The following is a 24,589-nucleotide window of genomic DNA, read 5'->3' as shown; positions in this document are numbered from 1 at the left end:
ATTTCAGTTCGTTTATTCGTTTTTTCGTTTTGTCCAAAAAACGAAAGTCAAAATTTCAGCTCGTTTATTCGTTTTTTGGTTCTTACTGAGCGAAACGAATTTACCACTCAATATTTGGTTTCCGCCGGTGGGCGGGTCCTCTTATTGAATAGCGTGCTTCGTTGACCTGTGCTCTTCATAATAAAAGTTCTTCCGTTTGATAATGTCGACAAAAATATTACTGTATTATAGACACTAGCAGACACAGAGGACCACACCACCCACAGTCAAGACTGACACGGCTTCCAATAACAATAATAGTATTCATAATCATTTGAAAATGAGAACTTATGAAGTTATGATGACTTCAGTGCAGTTGATGTTTAGCCACAGTTGATACATGCAGAGTAGACCTGCCGCCTTTACTACGACATCATTGTCCAGCTCTGAACTATGCGCTCTGTGCGCGTTCACATCAAAGGAGCTGCGATCGCGGGCTGCTGATTACAAGTGATTACAACACATTTCTGACAGCTGAACATTGCGCAGGGCTCTCCGTGAGACGCACGCAATTCAACCCATGCACACGCTCACACGCCACACAACTTGCGCCGCTATTTAAAGGTCCCATGACATGCTATTTTATGTATTCTTTAATATAGGTATTAGTGGGCAACTAACACAGTATTCAAAGACGTTCCCTAAATTCAGCCGTGGTGCAGAGTTACAGCCACTCCGAGCCAGTCGCACATTGAGCTTCCCCCAAATGCGCTGTTTCGGTGGGCGTGTCAAGGAGGAGGGTGGGGGTGTGGCCCTGAGCAGCTTGCAGCCATCATGCGCTCTGTTTACAGTGGATGTATCGCAATGGCGAGCCGCACACAGCCTTTAGCCGTGTTCTGTAAATATTCTAGAACACACGGGAGTCCTGGAGCTCTATATCTAAATATTATCATATAGCCTACACAGATATCTATATCATATAATATATATTATCACGGCCAAAAGCTGTGTGAGCCGATATTATGAATCTCAAACGACCGCGTTGGGTTCTCCGACGTTCCTGGTTCTTCAACGTCCACATCAATGTGAATACACACACTGTAACGCAAGTGTGTCTTGTATTTCCACAACGAGACTGTCGTGGGGGTTATCTGAGCCATGGTTGAGAAGGAATTGGGGGAAAGTAACTTTGATTTGACTCGCTGAAGTACATGAACTGCGACATGCCGCCGGTTGCCGCGAGGCACCATCGCCCGGCAGCGGGCAGCCGGCAGCAGGCAGCGCGCGGTTCAGTCGACTTCAGGTTGATGTGAAAGTGGAAGAACCAGAGACGTCGCAGAACCCGACAAAGTCGTTTGTGATTCATAATATCGTCTGGAGGCGCACACAATATGTTATATGATATAGATATCTATGTATATGATATTATTTAGATATAGAGTTCCAGGACTGTAACGCAAGTGACTCGAGACACGAAACTCGTATTGGGGGTTATCTCAGCCAAGGTTGAGAATGAATTGGGGGGAAGGAACTTTGGCTTTGACTCCCTCAAGAACATGAACCACGACATGGAGGAGAAAGGGATTGTTGGCGGCGAATGTCTCCCGCTTGAGCCCCGCTGAGGGACCACCGCCGGAGGCGGAGGTGCATAAGCGCTGCCCGGCAAAGATCCCTTTCTCCTCCTTGTCGTGGTTCATGTTCTTGAGGGAGTCAAAGCCAAAGTTCCTTCCCCCCAATTCATTCTCAACCTTGGCTGAGATAACCCCCAATACGAGTCTCGTTGTAGAAATACCAGATACGAGAGTCCGACGTGTTATGCGCCATCACACCAACAGCAGAACGGTTATCCAAATAACAAGGAAGTGTACAACACTTGCGTTACAGTCCTGGAGCTCTATATCTAAATAATATCATATAATACATAGATATCTATATCATATAACATATTGTGTGCGCCTCCAGACGATATTATGAATCACAAACGACTTTGTCGGGTTCTGCGACGTCTCTGGTTCTTCCACTTTCACATCAACCTGAAGTCGACTGAACCGCGCGCTGCCTGCGGCCGGCTGCCCGCTGCCGGGCGATGGTGCCTCGCGGCAACCGGCGGCATGTCGCAGTTCATGTACTTCAGCGAGTCAAACCAAAGTTCCTTTCCCCCAATTCCTTCTCAACCATGGCTTAGATAACCCCCACGACAGTCTCGTTGTGGAAATACAAGACACGTCAAAGAACCGACAAGAAACACTTGCGTTACAGTGTGTGTATTCACACCCACACACACACACACACATGTGGCGCTCGCACGGTCGAGTCTCATTGGCGGGCCAACGTCTCTGGGAAGGCCAGGCAGAGTAAGGGGAGGAGCTGAGATTCCTCATGACGTCATGAGCACAGATTTCCAAATCAGCGCGCTTGAGCCTCTGTTTTTTCAAAGGCGAGCAGAACAGCTAGTGCTCGTTTTACACCAAATGCAAGTTTTAGCCACTGGGGGACCATTGGCAGGCTAGGGGAACTCATATTTATGTTAGAAAACCACATAAATTGAGATTTTCATGTCATGGGACCTTTAACAGTGGAAGGGTAGGAAACAAATGCGTCCGGGTGAAATTTCAAAATCGTCCGGGATTTTATTAAAGCCTCAATACATGTTCACATTTAATTTGCGTTGCGTTCCTCTGGGTCTGTCACAAACTAGTTGGGCTACGACCTCCCCTACTCAGTTCTGTTCGCTTTGCTACTGAATGCCACAGTTATATTTTTAAGCATTGGACTGAATGCCACATAAATATAATATATTTTTTGCACGTTTGTAACGTTTAAAAGTTCAGGGAAAAGTATATGCCTCTACTGGTGTTACTTAGGCCAATATCCTTTTGATTTATTGTTTCTGAATATTAGTGTTAAAGGCACCCAGTGCAACTTTATGTAAACATTCAATGAAAAATAAACATTCAATTTCTAGTCTTTTTTACACGTAGTAAGTTTCAATAACTCCATACCATTACATACCGACATTTAAGCAGCAAAGATGAGACGTCGTTGTGTGGTGAGAACTGATACAAAATCGTAAACAACAACAATCGCCGGTGGGGAGAAGCCATTTTTCCATTGACTGGAAGCCTGCTTTATTTATTGTAGGTTACAAAAAATAAAGAAAATGGCGGCATTGTTGTTGTTATCGATTTTGTATCAGTTCTCACCACACAACGACGTCTCATCTTTGCTGCTTAAATGTCGGTATGTAATGGTATGGAGTTATTGAAACTTACTACGTGTAAAAAATACTAGAAATTGAATGTTTATTTTTAAGCCTCGAAAGTTGCACTGGGTGCCTTTAAGGGCCAATAATGCCTACTATCATACATTAGTCACCATGTCTGTGGACAAATTTGATTTGTATGCAGTCACATATATATCCCCCCCCCCCCCCCCCCCGCGACAAAATCTCACTCTGAACTCAGTTCAAAAATGGAGAGCCCTGCATTGCGCATCTGTTGACCTTTATCCATTTACAGTAAACAGATAATTTTTTCTTGCTGGAAGATATTTTATATTGTTTTCATATTATTATTTACTGACAGTGATTACAGAATGCGAGTGTGTGTTATATTGAAAGCGAGGCTGGGTGTGCCTATGAATATAGGCTACAGTGAGTTTTTTAAGCTGATGTACAAGCAAATCATATTGACTACTCTGTACAGTGACAAAGAGTGTACAGTAACCCCCCCTCCCTCTCCACAGCTCTATCCCCAGTCTGAACCAACTGCAACTTTTCCCCTGGGTTTTCCTGGGAGTTTTTACTCAGTCGATGTGAGGGTTTAAGGGAAGAGGATGTTGTTATGATGCTCATGCTATGTAAAGCCCTTTGAGACAAACTGTTTGTAAAAACGGGCTATAAAAATAAAATTGCCTTGCCTTGCCTAACCCGCTTGGACTGTAATTCATATTCATGCTACTAGTTTGATCATTGACTGACTAGGATAGTTGCACAGATGAGATTCTTATAGAGGTCTTATGGTCAAACGGTATAGGGTATATACAAATTGTATGTGTTTAGGCCAGTTATGAGATCTAGTTAACATCATTAAAAGTTATTTCCAAACACATTAAAGAAAATAAAAAAACAAAAGCAAAGAGATTTTGCAGCAGTAGCACACTTTTACTTAAACAGAGTGGGATAGGAATCAGGTTAACAAAACATCTAAGAACATCTAAGCTGTCTAACACATTACCAACGCAACATTGAAACATCATAAAACATCACTAAAAAAACAGCTGGAATACAAAGAGTTTGCTTTGTATTCCAGCTGGCCTGTTATGAGCAAATTTCTATACGCTACTATAGATCCATTCCAAAACATGTTCCAAGTAGGCTATAGGACAACGCATAATGCATTCTGGAATGAGTGAAGCTTGCCTGCTGACACGTTAAAATGACTGTCACAACTGCCATGAGCAAAGAGCAAAACCATTTGTATAGTGTAGGCTACAGTAGCCTATTCGATATTGAATGAAGTAGGTGACTTTACACTCCCTGTCACTGTACAGAGTAGACGATATGATTTGCTTGTACAGCACCTTAAAAAACTCACTGTAGCCTATATTCATAGGCACACCCAGCCTCGCTTTCAATATAACACACACTCGCATTCTGTAAACACCATCAGTAAATAATAATATGAAAACAATATAAAATATCTTTCAACAAGAAAAAATAATTTGTTTCATGTAAATGGATAAAGGTCAACAGATGCGCAATTTTCAGCTGTCAGAAATGTGTTGTGATCACTTGTATTCCTCATAGCTCTCGGCTGTGGGGAAATCAGCAGCCCGCGATCGCAGCTCCTTTGATGTGAACGCGCACAGAGCGCAAAGCTCAAAGCCGGACAATGATGTCGTAGTAAAGCCCTCAGGTCTACTCTGCATGTATTAACTGTGGCTAAACATCAACTGAAGTCATCATAACTTCAGAAGTTCTCATTTCAAATGATTATGAATGCTATTATTTTTATTTGAAGCCGTGTCAGTCTTGCCTGTGGGTGGTGTGGTCCTCTGTGTCTGCTAGTGTCTATAATACAGTAATATTTTTGTCGACATTATCAAACAGAATAACTTTTATTTTGAAGAGCACAGGGCAACGAAGCACACTAGCCAATAAGAGGACCAGATATTGAGTGGTAAATTCGTTTTGTTAAGAAGAACCAAAAAACGAATAAACAAACTGAAATGTTGATTTTCGGTTTTTTTGACAAAACGAAAAAACGGCTGGTTTTTGGTTTCTGCTTATGTCAATTATTCCCAGAAAACAGAGTAATAAAACGTACCTTGCTCGTTTTTATGCAATGTGGTGACTTATCAATAGAAGTCTTTTAGCGATAAAGAGATTTTTAGACTGGTTCAGCTGCTGCTCAATGACCCTCACGTTCCTCTGCTTGCAATCATTGTGATTAAACATTTATTGATCCATTTATTCAAAAGATCCAAAGACAAAGAACGGCTGTAATACGGAGCAAGGTACGTTTTATTACTCTGTTTTCTGGGAATAATTGACGCAAGCAGAAACCAGAAAACAAGCCATTTTTTCGTCTTTCGTTTTGACAAGAAAAAGAAAATCAAAATTTCAGTTTGTTTCTTTGTTTCTTTGTTTTGTCAAAAAAACGAAAATCAAAATTTCAGTTCGTTTATTCGTTTTTTGGTTCTTACTGAGCGCAACGAATTTACCACTCAATATCTGGTTCCCGCCGGTAGGCCGGTCCTCTTATTGGCTAGCGTGCTTCGTTGACCTGTGCTCTTCATAATAAAAGTTCTTCCGTTTGATAATGTCGACAAAAATATTACTGTTTTATAGACACTAGCAGACACACACCACCCACAGTCAAGACTGACACGGCTTCAAATAACAATAATAGTATTCATAATCATTTGAAAATGAGAACTTATGAAGTTATGATGACTTCAGCGCAGTTGATGTTTAGCCACAGTTAATACATGCAGAGTAGACCTGAGGGCTTTACTACGACATCATTGTCCGGCTTTGAGCTTTGCGCTCTGTGCGCGTTCACAAGGAGCTGCGATCGCGGGCTGCTGATTTCCACAGAGTGCTATGAGGAATACAAGTGATCACAACACATTTCTGACAGCTGAAAATTGCGTAGGCTATCTGTTGACCTTTATCCATTTACAGTAAACAAATTATTTTTTCTTGTTGAAAGATATTTTATATTGTTTTCATATTATTATTTACTGATGGTGTTTACAGAATGCGAGTGGGTGTTATATTGAAAGCGAGGCTGGGTGTGCCTTTGAATATAGGCTACAGTGAGTTTTTTAAGGTGCTGCACAAGCAAATCATATAGTCTACTCTGTACAGTGACAAAGAGTGTACAGTAACCTACTTCATTCAATATGGAGTAGGCTACTGTTGCCTGCACCATAAACAAATGGTTTTGCTCTTTGCTCATGGCTGTTGTGTGACAGTCATTTTAAGCAGTCAGCAGGCAAGCTTCAGTCATTCCAGGATGCATTATGCGTTGTCCTATAGCCTACTTGAAACATGTTTTGGAATGCATCTATTGTAGCGTATAGAAATTTGCCAGCTGGAATACAAAGCAAACTCTTTGTATTCCAGCTGTTTTTTTTGTGATGTTTTATGATGTTTCAATGTTGCGTTGGTAATGTGTTAGACAGCTTAGATGTTCTTAGATGTTTTGTTAACCTGATTCCTATCCCACTCTGTTTAAGTAAAAGTGTGCTACTGCTGCAAAATCTCTTTGCTTTTGTTTTTTTCTTTTCTTTAATGTGTTTGGAAATTAAAACTTGACTATACGATTGCAACTGCTTATATGGAGAAAGCTTTGGCCTGGCAATCAATTAAACCTGAAGATGTGGATGCACTCCAAGCCTATTCATTGTTTTTGCGTGGTTGCTGCAATGCAATGGAGGATCTCCAGTACTTACAAGAACCTGATATGCCAGTTAACATGAGGGCCATTATTTCCAAACTACCATTTAAAATGAGAGATCAGTGGAGAGCCAGAGCTCATGATGCAATGGAAAGAACAAATGACAGAGCACACATCAAAGACCTTATGTCGTTTGTTGAACGCCATGTGAGAATTCTGTCAGACCCATTGTTTGGTAACATACAGGACTCCGGGTTTGGAGCTGCAGGGCCAAAGACTTTCACCAGGTTTACCTCACAGCCTAGGAACAGAGTTAAGGAAAGTATTTTTGCCACTGCAGTAGCTTCTACAAACGTCACTGAAAGAATTAAAGAACAAACAATAATGGAGAAAGCTGGATGCCTCTGCTGTTCTCGTGGGCATTCATTGGACGAATGTAAGGAGCTCATTGGAAAAGGACACAAAGACAAAATTCAATTTTTGCGTGAAAAAGGAGTTTGTTTTGCATGTTTATGCGTGGGTCACATGAGCCGTTACTGCGAGAGGCGCATGATATGCAAGATCTGTGGTCAAACTCACCCTACCTTGCTTCATATAAAAAGGCAACCAGCTCTGGACCAGCAAGAGGAACCTTCCAATGAACAGCCTGCTATAGTTACAACATGTGGACATACAGGGGCCGGTAGAGACCAGTGCGCTTTGTCTATCCTTCCTGTGAGGGTGAAAGCTTCAAAGGGAAATAACATCATAACAACTATGCCTTTCTGGATCCCGGCAGCTCAGGCACCTTTTGTTCGGAAAATCTAATGAAGAAACTGAATGCTGCGGGCAACAAAATCAGCTTCCTGTTACGCACAATGGGGCAAGAAACAGTGAAGACTGCTTATTGCTTAGCTGGGTTGGAGGTTGCTGGGCTTGACTGCAGTGATTTCTATGCACTTCCAGATGTTCTCACACAGGAGAAGATCCCAGTGACTGCCGATGACATAGTGACACAGGAAGATCTGTCTCAGTGGCCATACCTAGAAAAGGTACACATCCCAAGCATCAAGGCAAATGTTGATCTACTGATTGGAACTAATGCTCCAAGGTTATTGGAACCATGGCAGGTCGTCAACAGCTGTGGGAGTGGCCCATATGCTATTAGAACTGTGCTAGGATGGTCAGTAAATGGTCCACTAAATGGAAACTGTGGCACCATGGAGGAAAAATGTCCCTCTGCTACGGTTAACAGGATTGCTGTGCATAAACTGGAGGAAATGCTGGCTGCTCAGTACAACCATGACTTCAACGACAAGAATCTGGAGGACGACCTGCTTCGAGTTGGAGGAAGGCTCAGTAGGGCAACTCTGCCAGAAGAAGTCAAGCATCCACTCATCCTCACTAAAGACCAGCATATTTCGACTCTTATTCTCAGGCATATCCACCAGCAACTGGGTCATAGTGGTAGAAACCACACACTATCCAAACTCAGGAGGAAATACTGGATAACAAAGGCTCCTTCAGCAATAAGAAAGGTCATAAATGATTGTTGGACGTGCAGACTCCACGCTGCAAGATCAGGTGAACAAAAAATGCCAGACCTGCCTTTAGAAAGGACTTTGCCTGACCTACCTCCTTTCACAAGTCTTGGTGTAGACCTTTTTGGACCTATCGAGGTGAAGAGAGGAAGAAGCCTCTGTAAACGCTACGGGGTGATTTTTACCTGTTAAGTAAGTAGAGCTGTGCACCTGGAGGTTGCAAACTCGCTGGATACTGATGTGTGCATTAATGCTTTGCGGCGCTTCATAAGTAGAAGAGGCCAAGTTTCTTATATGCTATCTGACATTGGTACCAATTTCGTTGGAGCAAATGGAGAACTGAAGGAGGCTCACGCTGCACTTAATCATGAACAGATTCAAAGATCTCTCATTCCAGCAGTGGACTGGAAATTCAATCCTCCAGGGGCATCTCATTTTGGCGGAATTTGGGAGCGCATGATTCGTACAATAAGGCGTGTTCTCAAATCTGTATTGCACCAGCAGCAATTGGACGACGACGGCCTCAACACGGTTCTCTGTGAAGTTGAGGCCATAGTAAATGATCGGCCCATCACCCAGCTGTCCGAGGATCCCAATGATCTTGAACCTTTCACACCAAACCATATCCTCCTCCTGAAAGGCAAACCTGCATTACCACCTGGGGTGTTTGTGAAACAAGACCTGTATGCAAAGAGAAGGTGGAGTCAGGTTCAATATATATCTGATCTGTTCTGGAAACGGTGGGTTCAAGAGTACCTCCCTCTGCTGCAAGAACGGCAAAAATGGAACAGAGAAAAAGGGAATTTGGTGCCAGGAGACATTGTCATAGTCATGGATTTGGCTGCACCTCGTGGCTCTTGGCTGCTCGGACGAGTAGTCGAGACCTTTCCCGACAAAACGAGTTTGTACGTTCCGTTCGTCTTAAGACTAAGTTTAACACTGTGGTAAGACCAGTGACCAAATTGTGTCTGTTAAACGCAGCTTAAGATATCTGATGATAATGCAGTAATGCATGACTGGTATTAATGGCTCTTTGTTGTTTTGGTTTAAATGTTAGCTCCATCCGTCGCTTGCATTTAGGGGCCGGAGTGTAAGAGCCATTTTCCTGTTTTTCAGTTATGTTGTAATGTCTGTGTTGACCACTGAGTGGTGTTGCCGTATTGCGGGTACAGGTGTAAAGGGGACGTCATTTGGGGTACCTCTGTTGTTTGACCCCGGAAGGGCATACGGTTTTTGACCGCAAGAAATACCAAGTTGTTGTTATGTCACTGAGGATCTATGAATGTATTCCGTATTCCCATGCAATTGGTGTCATGGTGAGGAAATAAACGGGTTGTAAACCGGAGACGATCGCACGGATCAATCATTGCTTCACGTACCTGCATAGTACTGGAAACATCAACACAGCGCGTCAACCAGGTCACCCGGGAGTCAAACCACACGGAGCACACACATTGGATGTGGCTTGTATAGGCCCTATTGTTGTCCTTTCAAGTTTCCAGAGTAAGCCATACAATTTGAGATACGACTTGTTGCATTGACTATTTTGCTTTATTAATCAGTTTTGCTGGTATCAAAGATCTTTTTTGTTGTTTTGTTAAAGACAAAAGTACTGTGATACAAATGTAGTTTGTTTAATTGTGCAGTTATCAATACAAAAACATTTTTCAGCACTTGGTGAATACTATTTTGCTTTATTAATCAGTTTTGCTGGTAAGAATTACCCACACATATGGAAAAACTGTCTGGCCCCTGATTTTATTCACAGCCCCCCACATGGCCCTCAGTAAGTTTGAATTTGACACCCCTGACCTAGAGACTCCATTCAAATTTTAAAGTGGACATATTATGAAAACAGCACTTTCCCTGGGATTTGGGGTGTTGTTAGTAGATGGTGCTCCCACACGCATACAAACTTTGAAATAAGTTTGTACATGATTTTTTGAGTGACATACGCATTTCTGGAAGCAGCCCGCCTCCAGCTACCAAACGAGCGAGTCAGTTTCAGCTCCCCTCCTACGTAGGAAGGGGGTACATTTAAATATTACCTCCCACTAGTGTTGCTTTTGTCAACGAAAATAATGACTAAATATCGTTGTCAACGACCTTTTATCACGTGAGGGAGACGAGACGCAACGTAAATGCTGGTCATGTGATAATAACTATAATTAAATACATAATGCAATATTGTTGACGAATAAAAACGACACTAAATGTGTTTTACAAAATAATACTCTCAAAATAATAATAAAATCTGTTTATTTTATTTATTTCTGGGGCTGTATCAGATTACGTTACTTCCTGAATCCCCGCTCGTCGCGGCATTATTTAGATTCACAAGACGCAGCAGTGGTGGTAGCATTCATGAAAACTTAAGGCCCTGTCCACACTAATCCGGGTAAATATAAAAACGTACAACTTGTAACTGAAAATACAGAGTACATTGCACAGAGAAATCATCATTTCCATTTCACCTGCCTTTTTTTTTTAGATGAGCCCAAGCTTGTGGCAGCGTCATGGCAGTGTCATGGCAACCGAACGCCATCGTATCTGAAAGCCTCCATCTACCCTGACCACACTACAACGCGAACCCAGCGTTTTCATATTTATCCACCTCAGCGATCGTTTTTGAAAAGTATCGTTTTCAGTGTCGGAATTTGCCGTTCTAATGTGGACGGAACATGTTTGGTTGGTACAATAAATACTTTGTCAATTCATATCAGAGTGTCTTCCGTGTCTGGAATGGATGTATTCTTGAGTCTATAAGGTGACAATAATATAATAATAAGATTACCTTGTTTGAATTGTGAAATGGGTTTGGCAAAAATAAAATGTTGGTTTTGTCAATACTACTATGTAGCCTACTTGTACTATATTGACTGAGTTAAATATAATTAATTAATATAAAAGTGACTTAAACAATTTGCTTTGACTAAAACTACACTAAAATAGTCATGGATATTTCTGACAAAAATAAGACTAAAATGCTCAGACTTTTAGTCGACTGAAACTTTTAGACTAGACTGAAAAGAGTATGAACGTGATTAAAACTAATAAAAACTAAAATGACAGCTTGACACAAAGACTAGACTGAAACTAAAATTAAAACAGGCCGCCAAAAACAACATTTCCTCCCACTTCCCCACTCCCCTCCAATCAGAGCATCGCTAAGATTTTGTGGACCAGTGGACGAGCAGCTCTGGCGGTGGGAACTCGGCGCTAGCCATGCAGCTAAGCTCCGGGAGTACAATCCCTTTCTCTGGCGCCGAGCTCACCCCGCCCGAGCGGCCGCCGGAGGGAAGTCGGGAGGAGGAGACATAGAGTAGAAAGGTATTGTACTCCTGAAGCTGAGCTGCCGGACTGCCGCCGAGCTACCCCAGCCGGAGCTGCTCGTCCGACTGAGCTGCTAGTCCGCTGGAGCTGCCACCTAGCTTCGGCGCCAGTTCAGCTCCCGGAGTCATTCCGTGGTCATTCGACAAATGTCGCGTTTGGTGTGAACGCACAGTAACTGTGCGTTCACACCAAATGCGACATTTGTCACCCGTTCGCGTTGTCGCCGAAGTTTTGTCCAGCACAAATCATAATCTGTCGCTGTGCAAGTTTTGTCGAATTTGTTGCACCACAACAAGATAACCACCATTGCATGTCTTTACCTTTTGTGGAAGAGGGAGAGGCGTCGGAGGACCCGACGCAGTCTATTCATAATATTGTAATGACCACGGAAGAGGCAGTGAATGAAGCATTGATAAGACAGATTTATTAGATAGGCCTACCTAATAAACCGTTGGAACACACAAGACTGGAAACCATAGCAACGCCGGTAAACAAACCCTGAGAATCCGAATCCCTATGAGTGCTCCCCGCGCTACGGCCATCCGGAGGCGCACAGAATTTTTTCCCGTGATATTATATATACAATTAGATTATATTTAGAGCTGTCAAGCGATTAAAATATTTAATCGTGATTAATCGCATTAATGTCATAGTTAACTCGCGATTAATAGCAAATTCTTTTTCTATGCTAAATATCCCTTGATTTTTTGTCCCATAATTCTTCTCATTTTAATTCTCTTATCAACATGGTGAAGTGCATCGGCTTGTCTTGTGCAAATGATTTTCTATTGATAACAACATTGGCATATACTGATCAAAACAGGACGATACAAAAAAAGAGCCTATAGTGCAATTAATAGACTGCTTTGAACAAATGTCATTTGAACATAGCAGTCAGGCTACTGCTTCTTTGTTTGTTTTTTTGTAAATAAAATATTTGCGTTAATCGCGCGATAATTTTTTTAACGCCGTTAAAATTGGTTTGCGTTAACGCCGTTAATAACGCGTTTAACTGACAGCTCTATTATACTATTATGTATAGAGCTCCGGGAGTCGCAAACGGAAACAATCACTTTCTCCTCCATGCTGCAGTTCACCCCGGACTGCACTGCACTGAGTTTGACGGTTGAACGCTGATTGGCTGTTACTTTACACATGTCACTCAGTTGCCACGCTGTTGAACGCTGATTGGCTTTCATCACCCGAAATTCGCGTCAAACTTTTCAACGCGACAAATCAAAACTTGTTGCCGGTTTTCTCTCGCGAAAAATTCGCCCAATATGCGTCTCCAGAGGCGGAGTGGCCGTCGGGACGATCGGGAGATTTCCCGGTCGGCCGGCCGGCCAGCGAGTTCAGGTGGACCGGCCCACAATTGTGTAGCAGCCTGCGAAGTCAGTTGGACCGGCCCATAGTTGTGAGCGGCCGCGAGGCGTCTGCAAACCGGCCCTGAGCATAATTTATTCCCCGCCAAGACGCCGTGAAAATCCCCGAAATAAACAATATATGTCTCAAGAACATCCAACCAATATTTATACCACTTGCTTACTCTCTATGTCTCATTCATGGTTTTTTTTTTATATTATTTTTTTTTACTTCATTTAATTCTTCATTATTCAGGCGTTACAGAACTTTCATGGCCATGAATAAATAATACAAACTACAGTTTACTTTAATATGTTTGTTCTTGAATTGACGTAATGGATCAAAGACTCCTGGGATTGGGAAATGCGTTTATCCAATAAACAGCTTGCAGGTCAAGTCCATTTTCGGAAATGTAGGGGGATAGCCCTAAAGACGCGTCAGACAGAGAAGGCGAGCAAGTTCGTGGTTGCTTGCTTTTGCTTGTTGTGGCACTCATGGAAGGCAAGAAGAGAAAAGAGAAAGGAGGGGCTGAAAAGGCCAGAATAAAGAAGAAGCGGATGCTGGAGGGGGATGCATCTAAGTGCTGAAATCAGGCATTAAAGAGTTGTAGTCGTCTAGTCGTGTCAACACGTTACACCGGTATTACCGAGCATAAATGGTATAAACTTTGAAACTAGGTCACTCCGTCAACTCTCCTCTCACACTAGGTGACAGCGTCTTATAACGTTCTATATTATATAATAGTATGATTTTTTTAGTTAATATAATTTGTGTTTGAAATTGTAAATAATTATACTTGAAGAAAATACTTTTGTTTTGAGAATTCAAAACAAAAGATAATTAATTTTATAATTAAAGATAATAATTGTATAGATAATATCACGGCCAAAAGCTCTGCGCCTCCGGATGGCTGTAGTGCGGGGAGCACTACGGCCATCCGGAGTGCTTTTGTTTACCGGCGTTGCTATGGTTACTGGTCTTGTAAGGAAGTGCGCCAATTCTCGGAGCGCCAATTCTCTTCCGCACAGAGCAGAACTGTGACCTATTTTACCCATTTTTAATTTCTTAATTATAATTATATCATTCATTTTTACAATTTTTTTTTTTTATTACTGAAAAAATATATAAATAAACGGTGTTGCAGGGGGGTGGGGCCGGACCGGGGAGGATTCTCCCGGTGGCTATTAGTGCCCCACTCCGCCCCTGTGCGTCTCTACGTTCACTTTGTATGGGATCTTGTCGCCCCATCGCGTTTGGTGTGAACGCAGTTAGTTTGATTATAAAACTGCTCCATATTTCCCCTCCGCCGTCCTTCACTGTCAACGAGGCCACACCTTCATAGACCTCGTCCTTCGAAGGATGCGTCCCCTGAATCTCCAATAGTATCTGTCTGCGTGCTGCAAGACGGAGGCGTGACTTGTAGTAGGCGTAACTTGTAGTAGGAGGCGTGTCTTGCGGTTATGAGGGGGATCTTACTTAGTCTAATATGACCATCCGCTTTCACTTTGTATGTGGTGGAACGAAATGAGAATTGAGCGGAGCCACTAGGCGGCGCTGCCTGGCTAGGTCTTACTGTTGATGGCAGTGATTCTACATGCAAAATACAGTATAGTGTGTTCATACTATGGACCCATGTTGCAGCAGCCAGTTGTCCAGGAAGTAGCAAGGTAAGCACAGGTGTTACTAATAAAAGCCAATAATCTTGTTGGCACAATGTCTACTTTTTCATCTATCAAATGTAAACGCAACCATCCTCTGTTTTTATGACCAGAAATTCTATGAAAGGCAAACCTATTACCTCAATCTTCTCTAACTTGCGCTTCCTCAGACGCATCACAGGCTGCCGATGACCTTTTAGGACAGGCATCTCCAAACGGCGGACCGCGGTCCGGGTCCGGACCAAGTGACGGTCCTATCCGGACCCATGACCAATTTAAAATTACAAGAAAAAAAGAAATATATATATATTTTTTCTTTTATGATTTCACTATACAAAACATGATTATGTTAGTAAAATCATTTCTCACTGAAATACAAATTGAAAGGCAGAATAGTCTGTAGTACAGCATAAAAACAGCACAGAGCGAAGATCATGCACTCACGAACTCCCCCCCTCCATCCGTCTGTCACGGCATGTGCGTAATAGCGTCACTCAAAAAATAGCCAATCAAATTTTTTGTTTACCGGAAGAGCGATTTGGAATGACAAAATGGCTTGCTCGAAAATAAGGAAAGTTGACGCCGAAAACAGACATTTTAAAGATGAATGGACTGACCAATACATGTTCATTCTCCCGCAAGGCAGTACAAAACCTTTGTTGTGTCTTTTATGTGTTGAAACCGTGGCGCTGATAAAAAGCGGGAATATTAAGCGGCATTACGAATCCAAACACAGATCCTTCGAGGAAAAAGTATCCCCAGAAGTCAGAAGTAAGAGCGTGGAAAATATCCGAGCTGAGAGCTCAGTATGAGAGGTCTACGCGCAGTGGCGGTTTTAGGCACGGGCGAACCAGGCAGCCGCCCGGGGCGCCATCTTTGTGGGGGGTGCCAAATCACATGGGGTGCGCCACGAGCAGTTAAAAAAAAATAAGCGCTGCGTAGCGGTTTTCAATGAAGTACAAAACATTGTGTGGGGAATTGGTGTTTTGGCGCCCCCTCTGGCTGCAGGCGCACACCTGCTCGTTGAGAAGGTGCCGTGCACAGACGGAATGAAACCCTCACTGAAGTCCGTAGGGTCATGAAACAACCCCCCCCCCCACCCCCCCCCCCCCCCCTTGGAGGAAGTCTTGCCCGGGGCGTAACTGGACGTAGAACCGCCACTGTCTACGCGTGTCTTCACACACTCATTTACAGGCCAGCAACGTGCAAATGAATGCTCACTTAAGATTGCATGGATTTTGTGGCAACATAAAAAAACTTTCAGTGACACGACTGTTGTGAAGGAGTGCTTGAACGTCGCTGCTGAGACGTTACTTGAAGGTAAACAAAGGGATGAATTGCGTGAAAAAATAAAGCAAATCCCAATGTGAGATGCAACGACAACCATAACATCTGAAATTCAATTCAAATTCAATTCAATTCAATTCAATTCAATTCAATTCAAATTACTTTATTTTTCCGTTAGGAACTTCAGATGTGGAGGAGCAGCAGGGTGTGTCCATACCCAACAGTACATACAATAAACAAAAGAAAAACACGCACACACTCGCAAACATACACCATCAGCCCTGCAGAAAATAAAAATAAAAATCCTTGCCTTAGCCTAACGAATAAATAGTATTATTACCTCCATAGTGGAGGATAAATAAATAATTTAAAACGATTTAAAACGATTCCAGGTATTAAAACAAGAGGATACAGTTCAAGGAGGGGTTAAACCATTCAAGAGTCTTATGGATGCCGGGACAAAACTTGACAGGGCTCTGTTTGTCCTTACTGTGGGGGCTCTGTATCTGCGGCCTGAGGGTAAGAGGGAATACTGGCTGTGTAGAGTGTGTGTGATGTCAAGGATGATTTGTGTTGATTTCTGCTTAGTCCTTTTGTTGTATATATTGATGAGGGATTCCTGCTGTTGTTATTTAGTATTTTGAAATGTTATCAGATGACGCACTTTCACAGCTTCATGCGGCTGTTCAGAGTGCCCCATCCTTAGCCATTGATGAGTCTTCAGATGTAACGGATAATGCCCAGCTTTTGGTTATGTGCAATTGTTTCATCAAGACAAGAAAGAGATCTGTGAGGACCTGTTGGGTCTAACACCACTTGAGACACTGTTTTGCTTACTTGAAATGAAGGCCTAATGCTCTTTTTGTGTTTATTTGAATTGTAGGCCTGGTGTACCTGTTTTGCTTACTTGAAATGTATACCTAATGCACTTTGTGTTTATTTGAAGTGTAGGCCTAGTGTTCCTGTTCTGCTTACTTCACATGTAGGCCTTATGCACATTTTATGTTTACTTGAATTGCAGGCCTAATGTACCTGTTTTGTTTACTTGAAATTTTAATATGCATTACTTTGTCTTACTAGTTTTTCATGGTTTAAAGTAAGCTATTCAGAAATTGAAAATAGATACATCTGAAAATTATAAGGTAATATGCCATGTTGATTGTATTTGACAAAGGAAGGCTATTAGGACGTGGTAGGTTCGGACCTTTCTTGGAAGGAATTTTTAGTAACTGGACCTTTTTCAATTTTAATTGAAGACCCCTGTTTAAGGAGATCCATGGATTCATTGGTCCAGTGTGCAAAAAGCTTGCCATGGCTAAATGAGGTAGTGGAGGGAGATAAGAGTGGAAAATGCCAAAAATATCAGAAATGCAATGACTTGAAGCATGAATCCTGCTAGGTTGAATCATGTGAGAATCTGTAAATGCCTTAATGTTAAATAAGTACTTGTCCAGTTGGAGGTTCCCCATCAGTATAATACACCACCACCTCCTAAGGGCTGGCATATCCACCTAAACATAAAATAGGTAGACTTATGACATCTTTAAATATGTAGTTATTAAAATTCATTATTATAATTAATATTATAAATTCCATCAAACTAAATATAAATGATCCTTCCATACTATGGTGTAGTTGAAGGGAGCATCAAGTGCAACATAAAAGGTCAACTGCACAAAAAACAACAAACAAGGAAAACATGAATGGGGGAACACACGAATGACAGCAAGACATGAAAACATTTAAATATGCCTTACCATTATCCTAAAGACTCCACAGTCATTCCCACTGGTTTGCCGAGGAAACTTCTAACAGAATAATACCACCATCAGCATTGATTGCAATGGTGCCAATTGAAGTTTGCTATTGCAAAAAAATGCAGGCTGTAAGGCTTGATACAAATGAATATCACTTACCTCAAAATGGTACCCAGTTTTCTCTGTCCATTCCCCAGGATTTATCCTTTGTGCAAGATCTCTGTGTATTGTGCAACCAATCAGAAAGAAACAGTAAAGCCCTGATGCACTCACTTTCATCTTGTATTTATGATTGCATATGAATGTGACTGTCCTAGCGTAAGGTCCACATGGACATGACCTTATGTGTCAAACATAAGGTCCAGGGTTGAAACCACCGCTTTACATCATTTCATGCGGCCTGATCCCAAACGCTTGAATAATAATTGCAGCTCTGTGGCCTGTTTGAAATCAGTTTTAATGATTAAAAAAATGATAATTGCAATTCCGCAACACAACACTGGCAGGCCCGCATGCACGGCATGTCACTATTGAACTCAACTATGGTGCAAAACTGAACCGTTTAGCGACAGGAAAGGAAGACGAGATGAAGTGGTGAGGAAGTTAGAACACGATCGTAATTGGGACTGTGATTGATATGGCCAGACACCAGACAGTTTAGGGTCGCGCATGTAGACGAGGCATGGCGGCCCTCTGAGGAAAAACATAATGCTCATGTGGCCGTGCTAATAATGAGTTTGACACCCCAGAAATAAAGGAACTGAACCACTGAACTGAACACTGTAACGTCTATAATACTGTGGCGAATATCAAAAGCAGAGGCGTGCTATATTCTTTTTATTGAATCCCCCAGTACACCGTAACCACAACAAAGCTCAACGAGCACCCCGTAACCACAACAAAGTGGTTACGGGGTGGTTACATAGTTGGGTTGTAGACCCACACCCTCTCCCCAGGCATGAAGGAGCGGCCCTTGCCACGGAGGTCATACCCCCGCTTTTGTCATGCCCCTGCCTGTTCCTGACGCTGCCTGGCAAACTCGTGAGCCTCTGCCAGATGCTGCTGGATGTCCCGCAGGTACTCGAAGCCCGGTATCTTGGGGAGATCAGTGTCGGGGGGGGAGCCGAAGGCTAGGTCCACAGGCGTCCGCAGCTCTCTGCTGAACATAAGTGTGGCTGGCGTGCACCCCGTGCTCTCTTGCAGCGCTGAGCGATAAGCCCACAGGACAAGGGGTAGGTGGCGGTCCCAGTCTCACTGGTGTCATGAGGTGATGATGGCCAGTTGCGTGGCAAGTGTCCGGTTGAACCGCTCCACTAGCCTGTCGCTCTGGAGGTGGAGGGGCGTCGTCCTGGTCTTGCTTACCCCCATGCGTTTGCACACCTCAGCAAAGACTTGAGCCTCAAAGTTCTGCCCCTGATCACTGTGCAGTTCTTGAGGTGCCCCGAACCGACAGAACATCTCACACACCAGACGCTCAGCTGTGGTCACCGCACACGCCTCCGACCACTTAGTGAAATAGTCCATGGCCACGAGGACGTAGCGGTTCCCACTGTCTGTGATGGGGAATGGGCCGAGGATGTCCACCCCAACCCGCTCCGTGGGGGCCCCCACCTGATATTGCTGCAAAGGGGCATGGGAACGTCCAGTCGGCCACTTCTTAGCAATGCAGGACTCACAGCAGTGAACGAAAAGCTATGTGTCCTTCCTGCAACCAGGCCAGTAAAAACGCTGGCGCAGCTTGTTGAGGGTCTTGGCCACCTCGTAGTGTCCTGCCCCAACCGAACCGTGGACCGCATGTAGCAACCGTTGGTGCCAGTCCTTGGGCACCAGTAACTGCTACACATCTCTCCCCCAACCTGGTGCACGCCAGACCCTGTAAAGCAGTCCATCACGCCGTGCTAGGGTGGCCAACTCTGAGTAGTAGGTCTTGGTTTCCACGGACAAGGCAAAGACAGCCTGCTGGGGGGGGGCGTGCCTGGTTGTCAACCCACTGTCCCACCCTGGCCAGTGTGGGGTCACTGTCCGGTGCCGCCTGCCACTCCTGGTCCTCCATTGCAGTCAGCCAACCTTCACCTGGCCCGTCCTGTCCCGTGGCAGCTACCCGGAGAGTAGCTCCATCTCGCTCCTCCTGGCGTTCACAGTGTCTGCAGTCCTCACAGGGGCGTCGGGACAGGGCATCTGCATTGCTGTGCAGACGCCAAGCTTGGTGTTGGACTTCAAAATCGTAGTCCTGTAGGGCCTCGGAGAAGGAACAGCTGGCCGTAGAGGTCGGGGCGAAAGTGTTTGAACACCTCAACCACCGCCTGGAGCTCACGTCGGGTGACGCAGTAGTAGCAGTAGTAGTAAGCCACCACCCTCTCACCCCCTGCTCCCCCTTGTGACAGGACTACCCTCAGTCCCACGTCACTGGCATCCGTGTCCACTATGAAGCTGCAGCTAGGGTCAGGAAGGGCCAGGATGGGTGCGGTTGTCAGAGTAGCACGGAGCTGGGCGAAGGCGGCTGGCCGATGGTGAAAGCCGTCTTGGGTCTTGCATCTGGTGCCAGCTCCACCTGCCAGTAGCCGCTCCGCAGGTCTAGTAGGCTGAACCACTGAGACCCTGCGACTTTGTCCAAAGTGTCATCTATGCGGGCAAGGGATAAGAGTCCTTTCTGGTTACATCGTTCAAGTGACGATAGTCCACACAGAACCTCCAGGTGTCGTCCTTCTTTTTGACCAGGAGGGCAGGGGCAGCCCAGGGGCTGTTTGATGGCTCTATCACCCCCGCCTCAGCCATCTCCCGGATCATCTGCTCTGCTGCTTCTTGTTTGGCGAACCCTAGTCGGCGGGCTCGCAGTCTAATGGGCAGGGCCGTGTCAGTGTCAATTGAGTGCTGCACCAGGTTAGTTTGGGTGCAGTCCTGATTTCGTGCAGCAAAAATGTCTGTAAACTGCTGGAGCAGGTCTCTCAGCTGTTGACTCTGCTGAGCATCGAGTCCTTCACTGCTCCACTGGTACAGTTCCTGGATCGCGTTGTCAACATCTTACGATGGGGGCTGAGGAGTCGTAGCCTCCACGGAGGTCGCTTTTTTCGTCTCAGGGGATGGCGGCGGTGGCTGTGGAGGCGGCGATGGTGCGGCGCCTGGTGAACGCAGCTTGGCTCGTGTACACCCTATCTTCCCCCCTTGACGGCGCTGGAGGGTCAGCGTCTCCGTGCTGAAGTGAATGGTGTTCCTCGACACATCCACCCTAGCCCCCCAACGAGTCAGTAGATCTAGCCCGATGATGCAGGGGTCTAGAATTCCGGCCACCCAAAACTTGTGGGTGGTTTCGGTGTTCCCCACCTTCACTGGCAGCGGGATTTTCCCCAGCATCCCAGCTAATTCTCCGGTCACTGTTCGGATCTTACAGACGGTGGGCGGTCCATCCCGTCTCTGGAAGCACCCCTGGGCGCACAATGGAGATGGTGGATGGTGGAGCCCGTGTCCATGAGGGCCCAGCAGGGGTATCCCTTGATGGAACAGAGGAGGTAGAGGCCGTGTGCGTGGCCCACTCTACCAATCTTGTTGTTGTTCTCAATGGGGTCTATGGTCGGTTGGACGGGTGGCAGTCTCCCAAGGGTGACTACCCGCATTAGTTTCCCGACTGTGGGGCTCTGTAGTGTTTTGGTGCGGGGGCGAGGAAGTCCGGGGCCCAGTGCCCCACCTCTCCACAGCGCCAGCACGGGTCGTTGAAACGGCGTTCCCGGGACCCGTGGGTTGGTCGACGTCGGTCTGGTCGAGTTGGCGACGGCCGAGCCTGGAAGACGACCCTTCCCTCGACATTCCCTTCTTCATCACTGACGTCGGCCCAGCACACCTGGGGACCTGGTCGTTTGCATGGGATCATAACAGCCTCGACCCTCTCTGCCTCATCCAGCGCAGTGTTGAGGCTGGTCGGTGCCATGATGCGGAGGTGTTCTTTCAGTCTCTCTGGTGTGAGGCCATGGATGAAGGCGCCCAGGGCTAGCTCCTCAAGGGCTGCTTCCTCAAACGTGGGGTAGCCCCGACATGCATAGAAGCACACATCTGCGGCATAATTACCCAGCGTCTCACCCTCTTGGCGGCACCGGCGGGTCAGCTGGTCCCACATGTTGTCCTTTGAAACCCGTTTGCCAAAGCGTCGTTCCAACGCTCGGCGGCGAGCTCTCCGCAACGGTCCGCGACGTCCTCTCCACGGCGGCGGTGAGCAGCAGTGAGCTCTCAGCTCCGGTCAGCGACGCCCCCTCTCCTCGGCGGTGTAGGTCAGTGGTGGCAGTCTCTCTGCGCTGGTCACTCGTCGGCGGTCATCTCCGCAGGAAGATCTTTGCGGGGACGCTGAAGAATAACTTCAATCTCATGGATTTTCTTCGCTAAATAGCTTCTTGACATCGCCAACTTCGTAGGGGGTATTCGTTTTATAAAATCCCACTTCTGACACCAATGTGGCGAATATCAAAAGCAGAGGCTTGCTTTATCTTTCAGTGACTTTATTGAATCCCCCAGTACACCGCAACCACAAGAAAGCTCAACGAGCACCCCGTAACCACAACAAAGCTCAACCGTCTAATTTAACTAAATTCCGCACCGCAAAGCATGATGGGAACACATCAACCAATAGCAGTCATATAACAACACAACAAACATAACCCCGGCACTACAATACTTTAGGCGAAAGCTGGTTTCTTTCAACGTTAAAACAGTAGGCCTAAGCGTTCGAACATTTCGTAAAGAATGTTAAACATTAGCACAACCACAAGTAGTCTGCCCTAGTTCTAGAGTTCATTAAGCTTGTAAAAACAAAACATTCATTCTTGTTAATCCACTTCTGTGTACTTACCGACATGATCAGACTTCGACTTCAAGAAAGAGCTTGCGTGGACCGCGATTTAGAAAAGTACAAGACACGCCTCCTCCTACTACAAGTTACGTCTACTACAAGTTACGCCTCCGTCTTGCAGGACGCAGACAGACCCTTCTCCTGAATTAAGACACAGCCGAGGTCTGGGAACCACACATTCATTTTCTCGTATTTGAGGCCTGGTTTACGATTGCCCCGAGCCGTTTATTGGGCGCTACGAATGTCTATTATATGAGTCTGTACGTAGCTCATAGCAAATCGTATCAATAATACCAGATGACGTATGTAGAGCGACAGAAATTCGATGAGGAAGAAGATGATTGGTGTGTCGCATAGACGTCGTCATCGTCTTGCCGTCCCTCCCCGTTTTGTGATCGGTTCCTTATCTCAGGCGAAAATCTGATCCATGGAATCCAGGCTGCGTAGCAGAGTGAAATGAAATCACGCGCAAGGCAGCATTGGTATACCTGGCTACCTTTTAGTAGCTCCTAGGCCAAAAGATCGGAAAGTTCAAACCATCTGAGCAAGAATATTTGGCTTGTCCTATTAATGGAACAAAAAAAGTGTATTCGTCAGAAAGGATCTCCTGTTTAACTAGTTGAAAAAGTTCTTTATTTTTAATGTGTCAAAAATGGGAAGGGTGAGCAACATAACACACCTGGTAACCCTGGACTCCAAATGATAAAGCACTGCAAACTAATTGACTAGGCCACTGCAAAAAAATATTGATGGGAGGAGAGGAAGTGGAAAAGTCAGGATCTCCTTGGAGCTGTGTTTGCCGGAAAGTGTAATGTTGAAGACTCACTCTCTAGATTGTCTTTGGCGGTAACAAAATAACATGAATATGTCGACACGTACATGGAGAAGGTGCTTTCGATCATCACACATGATGTACCAGCCATGACACTTCCATCTGAAAGGATACTCAAGAGGATAATACACTGCGACAACTATTCCAAATTGTTCAAACAGGACAATGGCCAACACAGATATCTGAGGAAATGCAACCACACAAAAGATGTGTGGATGAATTATCTACACACAATGGATTGATCCTGAGAGTGCACAGGATTGTGCTACCAAAAGGTTATATTAAACAAGCAATGAACATAGCACATGAAACTCATCAAGGAGTAGTGAAAACAAAACAATTCTTGAGAAACAAGTTTTATTGGCCAAATATGGACATTGACATTGCAATGCATGTGTACTGAATCAACCTCTAACGATCAACCACTACAACCACTGGAGTTACCTCCAAGACCATGGACAAAGCTAGGAATAGATCTAGTTGGACCAATAGGAAATCAACACATACTGACACTCATTTACTATTATTATTCTTCACTTCACTTTCACTGATAATGGCAGACAATTTGTGGCCAATCTTTTCCAAGATTTCCTCACAACCTGTGGAATAAAACATATCAGAGAATCACCTTATAACCTGAAAAGTAATTGGAAGATTGAACGTTTCCACAGATACCTCAAGAAGGCTTTCTGGCAACCAAATGTGAAGGGAAGACCTGGAAAAAGGAATTGCCAAAGATTCTCTTGGCATACAACTCCTCACAGAGCGTCAGGTGAAACGCCAGCCTACCTTATCTTTGAAAGAGACATGCGCACAAAGTTACCAAACTTGGAGAAGGAAGGAAATGAGGAATTGTGTTTCAGAAAGCACCATGATGAATACAAAAACAAGATGAAAGAATATGCAGACAAATAACATGGAGCAAAGGAACACAACTTAAAAATAGGAGACATTGTGTACATCGCAAACTTGGAAAACCACAAACTTGACTCAAAGTACAAGGAAACTCGATATGTCATATTGAGAAACCCTATCAGGAAACCAGCCTGTTACAAATAAAGTGGAAAAATAAAAATAATTCATGCGAAAAAAATAAGAAGAAAATAAACAGTTGTAACTTTT

The 24,589-nt window shown here is 44.5% G+C and overlaps 1 long non-coding RNA gene across 1 annotated transcript; it reads left to right on the top strand.

Moving 5' to 3' along the window:
• The first annotated feature begins 14,993 nt into the window (after nucleotides 1–14,993).
• LOC132469210 (uncharacterized) lies at nucleotides 14,994–15,494 on the top strand. The gene is made up of 2 exons (XR_009528377.1): nucleotides 14,994–15,109; nucleotides 15,290–15,494. It is a non-coding gene; the product is annotated as an uncharacterized LOC132469210 (long non-coding RNA).
• Nucleotides 15,495–24,589: the final 9,095 nt, after the last annotated feature.

Source organism: Gadus macrocephalus, chromosome 12, assembly GCF_031168955.1.
Source record: "Gadus macrocephalus chromosome 12, ASM3116895v1".
Lineage (NCBI taxonomy): Eukaryota > Metazoa > Chordata > Actinopteri > Gadiformes > Gadidae > Gadus > Gadus macrocephalus.
Note: the sequence above shows the minus strand (reverse complement) of the source record. Positions and strands in the feature narration are given on the sequence as shown.